At 36.5% G+C, this 14079-nt stretch overlaps 1 protein-coding gene across 6 annotated transcripts in view; it reads right to left on the bottom strand.

Moving 5' to 3' along the window:
• BMPR1B (bone morphogenetic protein receptor type 1B) overlaps positions 1 to 14079 on the bottom strand; it is a 399677-nt gene that overhangs the window by 224373 nt on the left and 161225 nt on the right. The gene's annotated exons all lie outside the window — the stretch shown is intronic.

Below are 14079 nucleotides of genomic sequence, written 5' to 3'. Positions count from 1 at the left end.
TGAAACCTATAAAATACAAAAATAATAATAACTACAGGAAAAAAATTAATGTAACGCTTACATTATAGTCTAACAACAAACAAATGCACACGAAACCTAAACTTTTCACTCCTCTGTTAGAGGCAACATAACTTTAGAAAGATAAGGCATTTTCCCCTGAAATCATATGCCCATATTTATTTTATTTTGTTCTCCCTGCTAACATTTCCTGAGCATCTATGATGTCCCAGGCATTCTGCCTATACTGAGATGAATATGAATCTTCCATACTCTTTCAGGTAAAGTGGCTGGCAATAACTGAATGAAATCAGCATCTACCCAAAGGCTACCATATCACCATTTAGTTCTCAGCTCTAAGATTACCTCTCTGAAAGCCATGCCCTAAATATTTCTGCTAATACACCACCTCACACACATGGCAGTCACTCTCTGTCCTTTTACTCTGTTTCATTTTTTTGTAGAACCATCAGCCTTGTCTTGATTTTTTTTTTTATTACTCTGTGTGTTTACTTTGAGTGTGACTTCCACTACCGAAAGGCAAGCTGTAGCAGGGATGGAAAATGCCCGTCTTGTTCACTGCTTTATCAACGGTGCCTAGAAGGGTGCCAGGCATGTGCACAACACACATTTGGTGGTCTAATGAGTGCTTCCAAGTTCACAAACTACAAAAATATTAAAACTTTGTTTTAAATGAAATTGTAATAGGGGTTTATTTGGTACCTCCATGAGTTCACAAGATCCAGAGACATATATATTCCATAAATTGACAGGCTAATAGGAAGCGATTTACTCAATTTAGTTTCTATCTAGTGCCATAAATTCAGTGGAGGTCAAATGCAAACTGCCCTTGAAGCATATTTAAGCTGTCTTTAAAATGGAGAAGCAAGAAAAGGAATACAAGAGGAAACAAAATTAATTTACTTGCTGAAAGAAGTATGAATACCATAGTTAAGAATTCATAATGCAAACAGTTTCAAAATGTCATTCAAGTTTCAAGTTCATATTTTTTTCTATGACTTAGTGTAGTTATGAAAACACACTACACACTATTATATTAAAATATATAAAATAGAAACTGTTGTATTCTGTAATAATTGGGATCCTCTGGAGATGAGCAGCATATTCATATTTGGATTAAATAATGTGAAAGTTTTATTTGGTACTACTATAAAATATGAAAAAAGAAAACTAAAACAAAAAAACAAAAAGGCACACAGAATCTTGAAGTATCATGCTTCCAAAAACATGATGGAATAAAGTTCCACTTTTAAAACCTATTTTGCGGGGGGAATAAACTATTAATTGCATGTTGACACAGAAAGCACACAAAAGTTGCATTTTCTCTACTTTGGATCCCAGACTCTCAGTTCCATAAGTATAGCCCATTGTATGTAATTCCCAGGTCAGGGGTGCAGCAGACAAATTAATTAGCCTATTAAGTCCCAGTCGTATCCTGGCACTGATGTTTAGGTTAGCACCTTCGGCAACAAGTTTCTAACGCTTAACTATGCTGCCATTTGTTCCTGAGAGAAATTAGGAATGAAGGAGGGAAAAAAAAAAAAAAAAAAAAAAACCATGGCTGGGAAAAGTTCCCACTGACCTAAAGGCAGAAACATGCACGTGAGTCAGCGGTAGATTGGTGTATACATAAAAAGGAGAAAAACTCCAGTTGATTAGTTCTTGCTATTTCAAGTGATTAGGAGAAAAATAAATGGCTTCATATCTAAGGGAAATTTAAATAGCATTTAACATTCTACAAAATCAACCTTAAAAAGATGATAATTTGCCATGACTTAGCACTAAAGAGAAGCCCATGATTTCATATGACGAATCTCTGAAGTATTTCATGGGCAGATTGAACACTTGACTAAATATTCGTGGATGCTACAAATGACTGAAATGAACCAAATCACACATTTCCAAAAACAAACACATGTGCACTCATGCACATACACATAGAGAAAGAGACTATCAGTTATCGTTCACCTTGAGCCATCAGCTACAGCAGGGTGTATCTAAAACAACCACATACCATACATAGTTTGAAATACAACAGAGCCAAGTTTGTTGACTGTCATACAACGCAACGGAATACCTATGTACTGTGTAGGCATTTTCTTTTCTCTTAAACTTTTCGTTTTCTTTTGTTCAGTGAGGTCATGGTACAGTGAAATGTTTTTACAGCATCACTGACCCAGAAGTGTGCAAGAGATTAGGCTCTAACAACTGTTTTACACATAATAATTGGGTGTTGAGATTGTCTCAGATATCTCTGAGAACAGTAATGAGAAATGAATAACAGGATAAAGAATAACTCAGTTTACAATGACAGTCTGTCATAACAAATATCTGTTACATATTGGTCAGCCATACTATGTTAGAACCCTGATACACCTTTACTAAAGTGATGTTAAACACCAGGCCATTTAGAATCCATCCAGCATGCTGGATTACTGAAAAAGCAATTGCAGTAGATATGTCTTATAGTTTCTCCAGACAATACTATTGTTTGGGCTCTATAAAAGCTTGAGTTTGTCTCATTTCCCCCAAACTCAATGCCACTAAATTGAGGATCATGCAAACATAACTACATTTCTTAGAATTTTTCTTCAGGAAATAATCAGAAATACTGAGATATTAAAGTATTAAGGAGGTCAAAAGTTAATGATTTAATATTATGTAGAATAGTAAAAACTGAAACAATGAAAATGTACAACAATAAGGAAAAAGTTAAATAAACTATGATATAATGGAATAATAAGAAGTCGTTAAGTGCCATGTTTTCAAGGAACAGTTAATAGGACATAAAATCCCTAGATTATGGCAGGCAAACAATGAAGAATTGTTAAATGAATGAAATAAAAATGCAGCTTACAACTTTATGAATAGCTTAATTCTAATTTTAATACATATGCATATTATATAAAAAGCATTACATATACATCTTTTATACATAATATGCACACTCATATAAAGAAAAAGAAAGATACACCAGATGCTGACAGAGGTTATCTTTGGGTAGTTGAACGAAACACGATTCTTACTGTACACACATATTACTTTTATAATTAGAAATGAAGCTATTGTAGCTACTACAGCAGTTTGAGTCAAATAAGGTCATTAACAAAGATGATGATCCTGACAGAATACAAGATGAATCAGAACTTTCTGAGTGATATTCTCTTGAAACACCTGATATAACCCTCAGACCTAGCCAAGTCCAGCAAATCCTGATACCCTCCAACACTATCTTTCCTCCAGGCATAATTAATCCCTGTTATTAAATTACTGTTTCTTATTATTATGTATATTAATGTAATGTCTATTTATCTGTGTGATGTGTTGTAAAATGCCAATTTTTTTTATGGCTCTGGAATTCATCCTCTAAGGCCAAAAAAGGGGTGTGTGTGTGTATGTATTTGACAAACTCATTTATTTATGACAAACTGCCCTAAACCTGTTTCACATATGGCAATGGATATTTTTACAAGCTCTGCTGAAGAGAATCTCATCCTTCAAATTGACAGTTATAGTTTCTCCAAAAAAATATCATTTTGCAAGTTTTTTAAAATAGCATTTTGAATCAACATTGCCAACTTTTTTAAAGTGTTTCAGAAGATGCAGTTACTCCTTAAACTAAGAATAGTTATATCTGTTTCTTAAGATCCAAATTATTTTATGGGCAAAGTCCATTCCAGCCTATCACTTACAGATACTTTTTTATATCATCATCTATGTCACCCAAAGGTATCCCCATGTGTAGTTTTTCTTCAACTGTCATGACATTAAAGTAAATGGAATGCCTCTGTGATCTATTTGTGTGGTTACTATGGCAGTCACTTGAATTTTGCACTTGGCATAACCCTATTTGGGGCAGGGGAGAAAAGTAAGGAACCAAAAGAATGGAAGAAGTAGTTAGGGCAATGGTCAGCACCTTTAAACACTTACTTTTTATTTGGAACAGGCTTTGGCCAAAATCTATAAAATTCTGACCTGACTTTTTGGCTTCCTGGCATGAAAGTCCTTAGTATTGTGATGCGAACACCATGACACTGGAAAGAACATCAACCTTTTCCCTTGCTCTTAAGAATCATTAAACTTCTGCTTCTCGCCATCCCCCAAATTTCCACCTCACACTCCCCCACCAACCCTAGTCAGGCCCCGGTTCACAGGTTCTATTGACCAGACAATGGAAACGCCACATGGTGACTGAACGTCTCCGATGGAAAACAGATGAGACGGGATACTCTGCTTGCCCAACATTTTTAAGCATGCAGCCCTCCCTTGCTGTCTTTGAGGATGTCACTGTAGGTGACACGTGAAGACAGGGAACGAAATCTGAACACTTTCTATTTTCACAGGTTTTCTTAATTTTTTCAAAGTATTTTCACTCTAAAAATGATATCCTAAAAAAGGAAAAGAAAACAAAACAAAACACACTCCAGTAGGTAACAGATAAAAGCAGCTGATATAACTGAAGAGTAGAAGCTACAAGGAGAGGCTGCAGAGCTTCACTGATAGCCTGCCCACCTACTCTTCAGCTTCCCCCAAAGCTCCCTATGACCCCTGAAATTCTAGGGCCCTGAGGAACATGACTTGAAAACCACTTAAAAAGATCCTGTCCTTTCAATCACACAGTTAATATTCACAATGTTGACTATTTCCAGCAATATAAAAGTCCACGACATGTACAACATTTGTAACTTTAAAAGTCTAAAGGAGTCACTAAATTTTTTGACAATATTTTGCTCTATTATTATGAGTAAAATTGTGTCACAATAGGATTTAAAAATCCTAGGGGTTCATAAAAATAACAGGCCCAAGTTTTTAAAAATGCATTTGTCCTCCTAAATTATTTTCAATAGAGGAGGAGAAAACTGTATTTTTTATAGCTAGCTGTAAGTGAATTAGCTACCAAGCATAAAGTCAGAGGTCAGAATCATGCAAAACCCTATTCAATAGTAGAAACTGTTATAGTAGTTTCAGAAAAGAAAAGAAAAATAAGCAATGGTCCTCATGCCACTTAGCCAGCCAAAGAGATGTCCAGAAACTTAATATATCCTGCCTTACTTTTTTTCCTTAGTCCTCATAAAACTGACAAAACAAAAGATGGGGTAAAGTTTTAAATAGTCAATAAAAATGTTTTGTAAAGTGCTCTGGATATTTTTAGTGTCACAATAAGGCCTCATTTCAAAGAAACATGGTTGGATGCCTTGAAAATTTTTGCATATTTCTATGATATATCTTCAAGAGACAGTCACTTGAGATAAACATTTAATTACTTCCTACTTGAAAACATGAGTTTTAATAGCTCATTCCACACTGTATTGTAATTGTCTGTTGATGGCTTTTTAAAAGTATTGGTACTTGTAAACTTCTCACTAGGCAGTGAGTTCCTTGAAAGTAGGATGTAGGTTTTATTCATCCTAGTTTGGTTATTCATTAATCCATTCAACATTCCCATTGTATACCTACTAGCCCTATACTAAATCCTTATCAGTAGTAAGTATACATAGAAAAAAGTCACAGTTCCTACCCATAAATTCTAAAAGTGTAGTGAATAAGAAAGCAAATGATTGCAATACAGTGTCTTAGAGTCCAACACTGTGTCACAGGAGCACAAAGAACTGACAGAGAGCTCACCTGAAATACCAGGGAACAGCCAATCTGAACCACACTGGAAGCTTCAGCTAGGTTCTGAAGACCACTGGGAGCTAATCATGGAATGTGTGGTGAGATATGCAACCAGAAGATCTAAGCAGTGCCATATATTCAAGGGTCTCATATGTTATACTGAAGTTTCTTCACTTTATTCTGAGAAACCATTTAGGAATTCTGGAAAAGTCACTTTGTATATAAAACAGAGTGTATATAAAACAGACTAGAAGGTGCAAAACTGGCTGCAGGGAAACCAGTTAAGAGACAGTTATGGTGATTCCGGTGAAAAACGATGTCATCCTAAACAGTCTTAGTTTAAAGTAGAGAATGGTGGACATACCTGAGAAGTATTAAGGAGACAGAACAAGCAAGCCTTAAAAACTGAGCTGAAAACACAGAGAAGTCAAGGAATCAGGGACAATTCCTATGTTTCTGCTTTTGGCCACAAGGAAAACAGAGATGCAGTTTACTAATTAGGGAACACAGGAGGAGAAGCAAATCTGGTGGGTGAAGGGAAGACAAGGTTAGCTTGGGACATGGGACGTGTCAAGCTTGAAGTTTTTGTTTATCATTCCAAGTGGAGACGTGCAGACATCATAGGACGTGAGGATCTGGTGCATAAGAGAGAGACCTGTGCTGGGATGTAAGATATGAGAGGCATCAGCTACAGTGCTGTTAAATGAAGTCATGAAAAGCAGGAAGAATGAGCCAGAATAGGGCTGAGAGAAGAAAGCTTCAAACTGATCTGAGAGCACCAAGAAGGGACGCAGAGGAAATAGAGAAACTTGCAAAGGAACCAAAGCAGCAGCAGCACAAGTGGTCAGAAGTGGGTGAGGAGAGTCCAGAAAACAGAGTTTTGAGAAAGGAACTCCTGAGTGTTAAATGATCCTGAGATATAGCAAAAGGACTTAAAGAAGGCCCTTAAATTTTGCAAAGAAGTAATTCATGACATTTGCAACAAAGTTCTAGCAGAGAGATGATAACAGAAGTGATACAAAAGTTACAGAGGAGCAAATATGATGTGAGAACATACAGAGAGTGGTTCTAGCATAGCTCACAGCACATATTAAATGCTCCAAGTGATTCTAGTTTAGTTTCTCCACTGCAAGTCACTCTGCCCAAGTTTTTAAGACATGCCACTATCCCCCAAGGCAATACCAAACAAATGTTTAACGACGGCTTTGACTGTAACCAAAATCTCAGTGGAAATTAAGAGAAGTGCTGTGGGACACTTACTGGATTAAAGCATTTAGGAATCTCTTAAGCCATCGTTGTAGCCAAGTTTCATGCTCCACAATCTAAGGAAGCTGGAATTGTTGGGAGGCATTGGCTTTGGTGGTTTTCAATGCATGCATCGTGAAAACTATTCATAGAGTTGTGTCACAAATCATTTTATTTGTTCTTTTAAATGAATCTTATGGTCTGGGGGCATAAAAGTAAAAATAAATTGAGTTTTATGAGAATAATAAAATTAATTTATCCCTAAAACCATAAAATACAAATATAACATCAAAATAGATTATGCCATAGATTCTGTATGACATAAATGACTTAGTAATGTTACCCCAATTAATTGCTCAGTTGATTATTATTCAACCACATAAAAGATATAAACAGGTAAAATATCTTACATGAACCAAAGACCAATGAGCAAAAATAAGGGGCCTGTTTTATATCTTTACATGTTTTAATATCTCAGGCAGAACGGCTATAGTGCCAGCCATCTGTTTATTCACATTAGCATCTAGCCAAACAATAATATTTTTTCTTATATTACTAAGGGACTTGCCAAAAAAAAAAACTCAGCCTTCCACTTAATTTGCATGACAATATAGGAGGCCCCGCCCAATGCTGTCTCAAAAGAATCAATCAGAAATTAGAATGAGATTTCAACTCTTAAAAATATTTTTAGTTTATCAAGATTAAAATGTAACTGATCTGCCTTCATGCACAATAATACAAGTTTCTGCCTACACCTTATCTCGAGGAAATTTATAAAAGAACTACACATACCCATTCGGAAGATTTGCAGCTACAAACATTTTTAAAAATTAACAGTGGTGCATGCCTGTAGTCCTAGCTACTTGGGAGGTGGAAGCAGGAGTAGCTCTTGAGTCCAAGAGCTTGAGGTTACAGTGAGCTATGATCATACCACTGCCCTCCAGCCTGGGCAACATAGCTTTATTTCTCTTTCTAAAAAAAAAAAAATACAATAAAACAGAAAATAAAATAAAAAATAACCACATACACATATTTAATCATTTGATGAGACTTTCGCCTACTAGAGCGATATAGAAAAAAGCACTTTTACCAAATTCCTACATTTTACTCTCCACAAACAGCTCCTCTTCAGACTGCCCAGTTTCTGTTAACAAAAATAACCAACATTCCAGAGATACTCAGCCTCAAAACTTTGGCGTTATCATCCTCCATATCCAATTAGCTGCCAAATACAATGGATTCCACATACTCAATGTGCCAGGCAATGGTCTCTTTCTTTACACTACCTCTGCCACAATGCAATTAGGCCCTTTACTTTCTCTATCTGTGCAACTTTCTGAACGCATTCCAGTTCTTCCTAAGCAGAGTCCCAACTGCTCTCCATAAAGTCCAGTTCCAAGTTACCGCTTTTCAGCCTTGAATGGTTCTCCCCTGCCTGGCAAATTAAGTGAATATTCCTTGGCCTGGGATTTAAGATCCATAACATGGCAGTTTCATTCATGCACAACTATTTCAGGCTTGCTATTCTGGAACTGCATTTCCCAGTTTCTGACCTCCCTAACATCACTATGCTATTTCTGCCAACTGAATGTCCTTTTCTCCCAACTTCTCTCACCAAAAGACTACTTGATCCTTCAATAATAATCTCAAACATCTGTTTCTTCATAAACTCAAACATCAATTTCTTCATGATGATTTTACTTTCCCCACTCATCTCTGATCTTGCCCTTTGAGGAGCCCTCACAGAATGCCTGTGCCTTGTATAGTTCCTATGTTTCATCTTGAATATTGTTTATTTTTGCTTTTGCCTTAAATGCCATTAGCAATCCACTGGCTCCATGAGGGCAGGAAATGCACTACAATTATTTCTCATCTAGAGGAGCCTAATGATCTGATCATAGTAACACTGTCATTATTTGCTGAATTTAATTGAAAATGTTAATATGTTAGCACGAGTTTGAAGCCAAATCAATTCATCAGTGACTCGCAAGGAATGAACAAACCAGTCTGTCCACTAGAGCTTTTATTGTCCCTTTCTTGTGCACCAAGCCTGTGACTTGCACTAGTTGTGTCTAGATCATCTGAGTTCACCAGTTATTGTTAGCAAAACTTAAGAATTGTGGGTAAATGGATTATACACAAATAACTTTCAAAGAAAGTAAATATTAGGTCAATTTTGAGAAAGGAAATATCTTTTTAAAAATAACTCTTTTGATTCTATCAAAGAAAAAACATGCATTTAATAAGTTTTCAAAATAAAATGAGATAGTTTAAATCACACATTTTTGTAAAGGTCAACACATAAGTTAATTTGAGGTCCTCTGTTTTCTAAATATTATCTACTAGATTTTCACCTATGAATACCATTGAAGGTATTATTTTTAACTATTTTTTTAAACCACAAAAAGCAAAGGTAGCCATTTACACAAATACACACACACACCCCTATAAATCATTATAACACTGTAAGATTCAAGAAAATAGTGACAGTTTTAAAAAATGCAACCTAATGTATAGCCAAATAAGTCATGAAACTCAGCATGCACTGCTGACTTTGGACATGATCACCAAATTTAACAAGGTGTTCGTGAGAGAAACAAATTAAGAAAGGTCCCCAGAGCATCCATTCAAAATGACAGATGCATCTGAACTCCAGGGCAAACTCCTCTAAGCTAATATTGTGCTTGGCCTTAAATAAAAATTGTAAAATCTAAACATCTTGAATTTAAATAATAATTCAGAATGTAGGAAAACACTGCAAAAAGTCGGGCTATCAAGCGTATTAGAGCCATCTAAGGCCTAAATATAATCATGTAATTAGTCTTTACGGATAAGACCAAGAAGAGTCTTATACAAAATTTGCAAAACCTATGAAACATCTATTCAGAAGGAAAAGCACCAAATATCCTGCAGTGCAAAGTGAAAGAGCATACCTATTTTTCATAAATATTCTTTCCTGGTCATCCATCACTGAGTCACACATATTAGAGCTGTCATTTTCAAAGAAAGGAAGAAAAGGAAGAAGGGAGGGAGGGAAGAAGGGAAGGAAAGGAAAGGAAGGGAGAGAAGGGGAGGGAGATGGGAAGGATGGGGAGGGAAGGGGAGAGGGATGGGGGAAGGAGGGTAGGAGGGAGGGGAAGGAAAGGAAGAAAGGGAAGGGAAGGGGAGGAAAGGGGAGGAAAGAGGAGGAAAGGGGAGGGGAGGAGGGGGGGAGGAAAGAGGAGGAAAGGGGAGGGGGGGAGGGAGGAAAGAGGAGGAAAGGGGAGGGGGGGAGGGAGGAAGGGAGGAGGGGAGGAAGGAAGGAGAAATGTGTGCCTTGCAGGTAATCTTTGCTGCGTGAAATTGGATTGCTGAAAACTACCATTCATTGAATTCTTATAAAGCCCTGATTGCTGCCTATCCCATTTGGCACAAACTAAGAAAAGTTATTTTCCACTAACACCCCACCAACTATCACAACTCATTCAGCTTTAAAAATTTACTTGGTTCTTTGCCTTATTTTTTGAATAGTTGGTTAAAGTCCTTATAAATATCCAAATTCCCATTAAAATCTCTCTGGTACCATGTCCAAGTTTCAAAGCTCTTCAGTGCTTTTCTTTACATGTGAATTTGATATGGACTTAGAATTTTTAAGGCATGTGCTCTTGGTTGTTTTGCTAACACTGGGTGAAAGACTTGGGCTGATCTGTGAAATTCACGAATAGTGAGTCTGTGAAAGTCACAAATTTTAACTTCTGATAACACTTAGGATATGACTGGCTAAGGTTTGGAAGCCAGTATGTGATTAAGAAACACAACAGTAAAATTCACTGACTTATATCAAAACAGACTACTTATCTTTGACATCATTAATTCTTAGCCTCCCTATAGTCCTGTGTATTGCCTCAGAATTACAGATTAATAGAAAAATGACCACTCTTCATCATTCCTATTTCCATCCTTTTTCAAAATTTGCATAGTTAAAAATTATATTTCTAGAGTGAAGAAAGGAGGGAAGTCAACATAAATTGTGAAACTGACTAAAAGTATAAGACATTTATGCTGCTGGTATGGGAGGAATCCACATTCTTAATGTCATGCCTGGATTCTGCATGGCTACAAGGCAGGTGATTCTAAATAGGAAGAGGGAGATTGACCAATTTCTGATTTCACAGACATAAGTTCCAGTTCTTGAAGGCAGAGAGGACAAGCATGATCTACAATGTATTTTGTATAGCTCAAAACAAACTCTTCACTTAATAGGTGAGGAAACTACAGTCTAAGTGGCCAGGAGATTTTACTTCTAGGAAAGTAAGTTAAATTGGAAGGATACCAAAGGCTTTGATGTAGCAGCCAAAATTCATTCAGTTCAGTGGCAATAAATTATTCAAATTAACATAAACATAAAGAAGATGTTTTGGCTCACATCACTGAAAAGTTAAGTAGTATGAGCCTCAGGTAAGGCCTGATTCAGTGGTTCAACGAATAACCAAAGACTCAAATCCTCAGTGATATGTGTTATACAGTATGTATGTCACTGTATGACACACATCACTATAGCAAGAAACGTTAAATACACTGATTGTCTTGATCTAAGTTGCACACATGATGTGAAGTCAGCTTCCCTGAAAATTTATGAATACTCAGAATGAAGCCATGGACTGTCTTGTTGGAGAGAAGTGGCAAATGAATGTTGGGGGTCAGTAAAACAGTCCACCTTAACATGCATGTCTGGGACACATTCTGATCCTACATCTGAGGCTTTTGTCCCCACCCTTTATCATAGTCCTTGTTTTGAGAGCAATGATGGGGTAAACAAGGATGTATTTATTGTCAAAAGAAGAAAAATGCCCCGAAGTAACCTTATTCCGAATTCAGGGAGTAGTAGACTAGGTATCCTAACAGGTTCTCCAACTACTCCAAGTTTTATAATGTTGAGAAAGCAAAATGTAACGCAAAAAAGTTAGTATCTTCCCCAACTCAAGAGTACAGTGAGTTTTGCTTAGAAATGTAAGGGCAAGGAAATAATTATACAAGAAAATCACATAAACAATAAAATAATTCAGCCAATAGAATAGTTTCAGTAATTCTGAAGCTCCAACTTTATCTTGCTTGTCCTAGAAAAAGTGAAGAAAACTAACTATAGTTGCCATATACGGGTAATACAGATGTGTCAAGTAGCAGGGAAAAACTACTCCTCAGAAGGGTCAAGGATTTCTTCCAAAAATGAAAGAGAACATCACAATCCCCCAAACAGCATATGCTAGTCAAGACACAGCATCCTTAAGTTGGATCCTATAATAACTGGAAGCAACCCAGTGTCAAAGGCAACCCATCAAGAGTGGTTTATGCATGTTATTTAGTGTCACACTATCGATTTTCCTAAGACCCAGTCCAAGTGTGCAGGACCTTTCCGGAAATCACAGTCAAAGAGATCTAGAACCCAAATTATCTTTGAGCCGAAAGATCATCTAATCTAGAACATGTCAAACTGTGCCTAGAGGTAAGGGCAAACAGGGCAGAGAAGGTTTTATAACCACCCCTCTCTTCCTACTGTTTCACCTCCAACAAGAACACATTTGATTTTACCTAATCTACAAAAACAGCTTCTGGAAATAAATTCATTTGAATAAAAAGCTTTGGGGCTAAAAAGAATAGCTAATCTATACTTATTATTATTCAATCTGAGAAACTTAAGTCCAAGAAGGTTCACTAATTTATCAAGTAGAAGTGCCAAAACTTAAACCCAGGGCTCTCAAATTCATTCAGTAATTATGGCATATCTACTGTTAGTCGTTACCTTGAGTAGTCGCTAAACCAGATACACCTCACCAACAAGTATCAGAATATCTAAATAGTCCCTTCAATTTCAGTATTTCCTTTATTTCCTTTCACAAATCCAAAATTTCAGAGTACATAAGCCTGTTGCATTCACATCCCAACTCTAGGTGGTATGTGACTGTGGGATAGATACTAAACTCCTGTAAAACTATTTTCTCATCGGCAAATAGGAATAACATTACGCTACCTCTAAAGGAGGTAGCATGTTAAAATGTTTTCATTTTAAAAACTTCACCATCATGTACATAAAAAAATGAAGAGAAGGACATTCTATAGAACAGTTACAAAGCAAAATGTCTGACAAAGAAAAACAAAGCATATAAGATAAATTAATTATACATAATTGTTTGTTGCATGTTTACAGCATTTTTGAGACCCATGGTGGAAAACAGGTCAGTGAAATAGCACTTTTGATGTGAGTTCCTTTGGGATATATTAACCTAATGGCAGCATAGAAGCAATGGTGAGCACTCTATCCAATTTGGTTCTTCGGAACTCAAAATAAAGAGAAAATTTTAGTACAACCTAGAGAAGAAATGTTGACAATTGTTAAAAGATTGCATAATTTGGGGTCTGAATTGCAAATGATCAATTTAACCTTATGGAGGGTGTAAAGGTATTTTAACATTTATCTAAATAAAGAGTATTAAGGTTGGCTTTATGGATCATACTGTTGATTCTTATTCAGAATAAAGACACAGCAAGTGGTTATCCAGAGATAAAATCTGGCTTTCAGGAGTAATCTTCCACACAGTAAGTCAGTGCATGCTTACTAATATTATTTTATATAAGATAATTGTAATATATATCATAATTGAGATAAAGTTTCTAGAAGTCACACTGATGAAGAAATTACGATCAAGGGTTCACGCATGCTTTAGATTTTGCAATCTTATAACCAACTTAGAAAGAACAAAAATAATAGTGCTAAAACATTATCAACAGACAATTGAAATTAATTTCTGTAGTCTGCAAAGCCAAACTAATTTTCTACTTCATATACATAATGTTTTATTTGTGGTTTGCTTTATCCATTAAACATTGCTATTGTGTTGACAGCACAACAGAATGAGAATGACATATAGGCATCTCTCACTCTCTCCTCTCTCTCTCACACACGCACACACACACCCCACAAGAGGTATCCACATGTTACACACACATGTAAGAAAAGTGCTAGGCCAGGCACAATGGCTCATGCCTGTAATCCCAGCATTTTGGGAGGACAAGGTGGGAGAACTGCTTGAGCCCAGGAGTTCAATACCAGATGGGGCAACACTGCAAGACCCCCTCCTCTACATAAGAAAAAAGAAATTAAGAGGGTATGGGGCTGCATGCCTGTAATCCCAGCTACTTGGGAGGCTGAGGTGGAAAGACAGC

The sequence above is a fragment of the Pongo pygmaeus genome, chromosome 3 (assembly GCF_028885625.2).
Source record: "Pongo pygmaeus isolate AG05252 chromosome 3, NHGRI_mPonPyg2-v2.0_pri, whole genome shotgun sequence".
Classification (NCBI taxonomy): Eukaryota; Metazoa; Chordata; class Mammalia; order Primates; family Hominidae; genus Pongo; species Pongo pygmaeus.
This window is presented reverse-complemented; position numbering and strand designations above follow the sequence as displayed.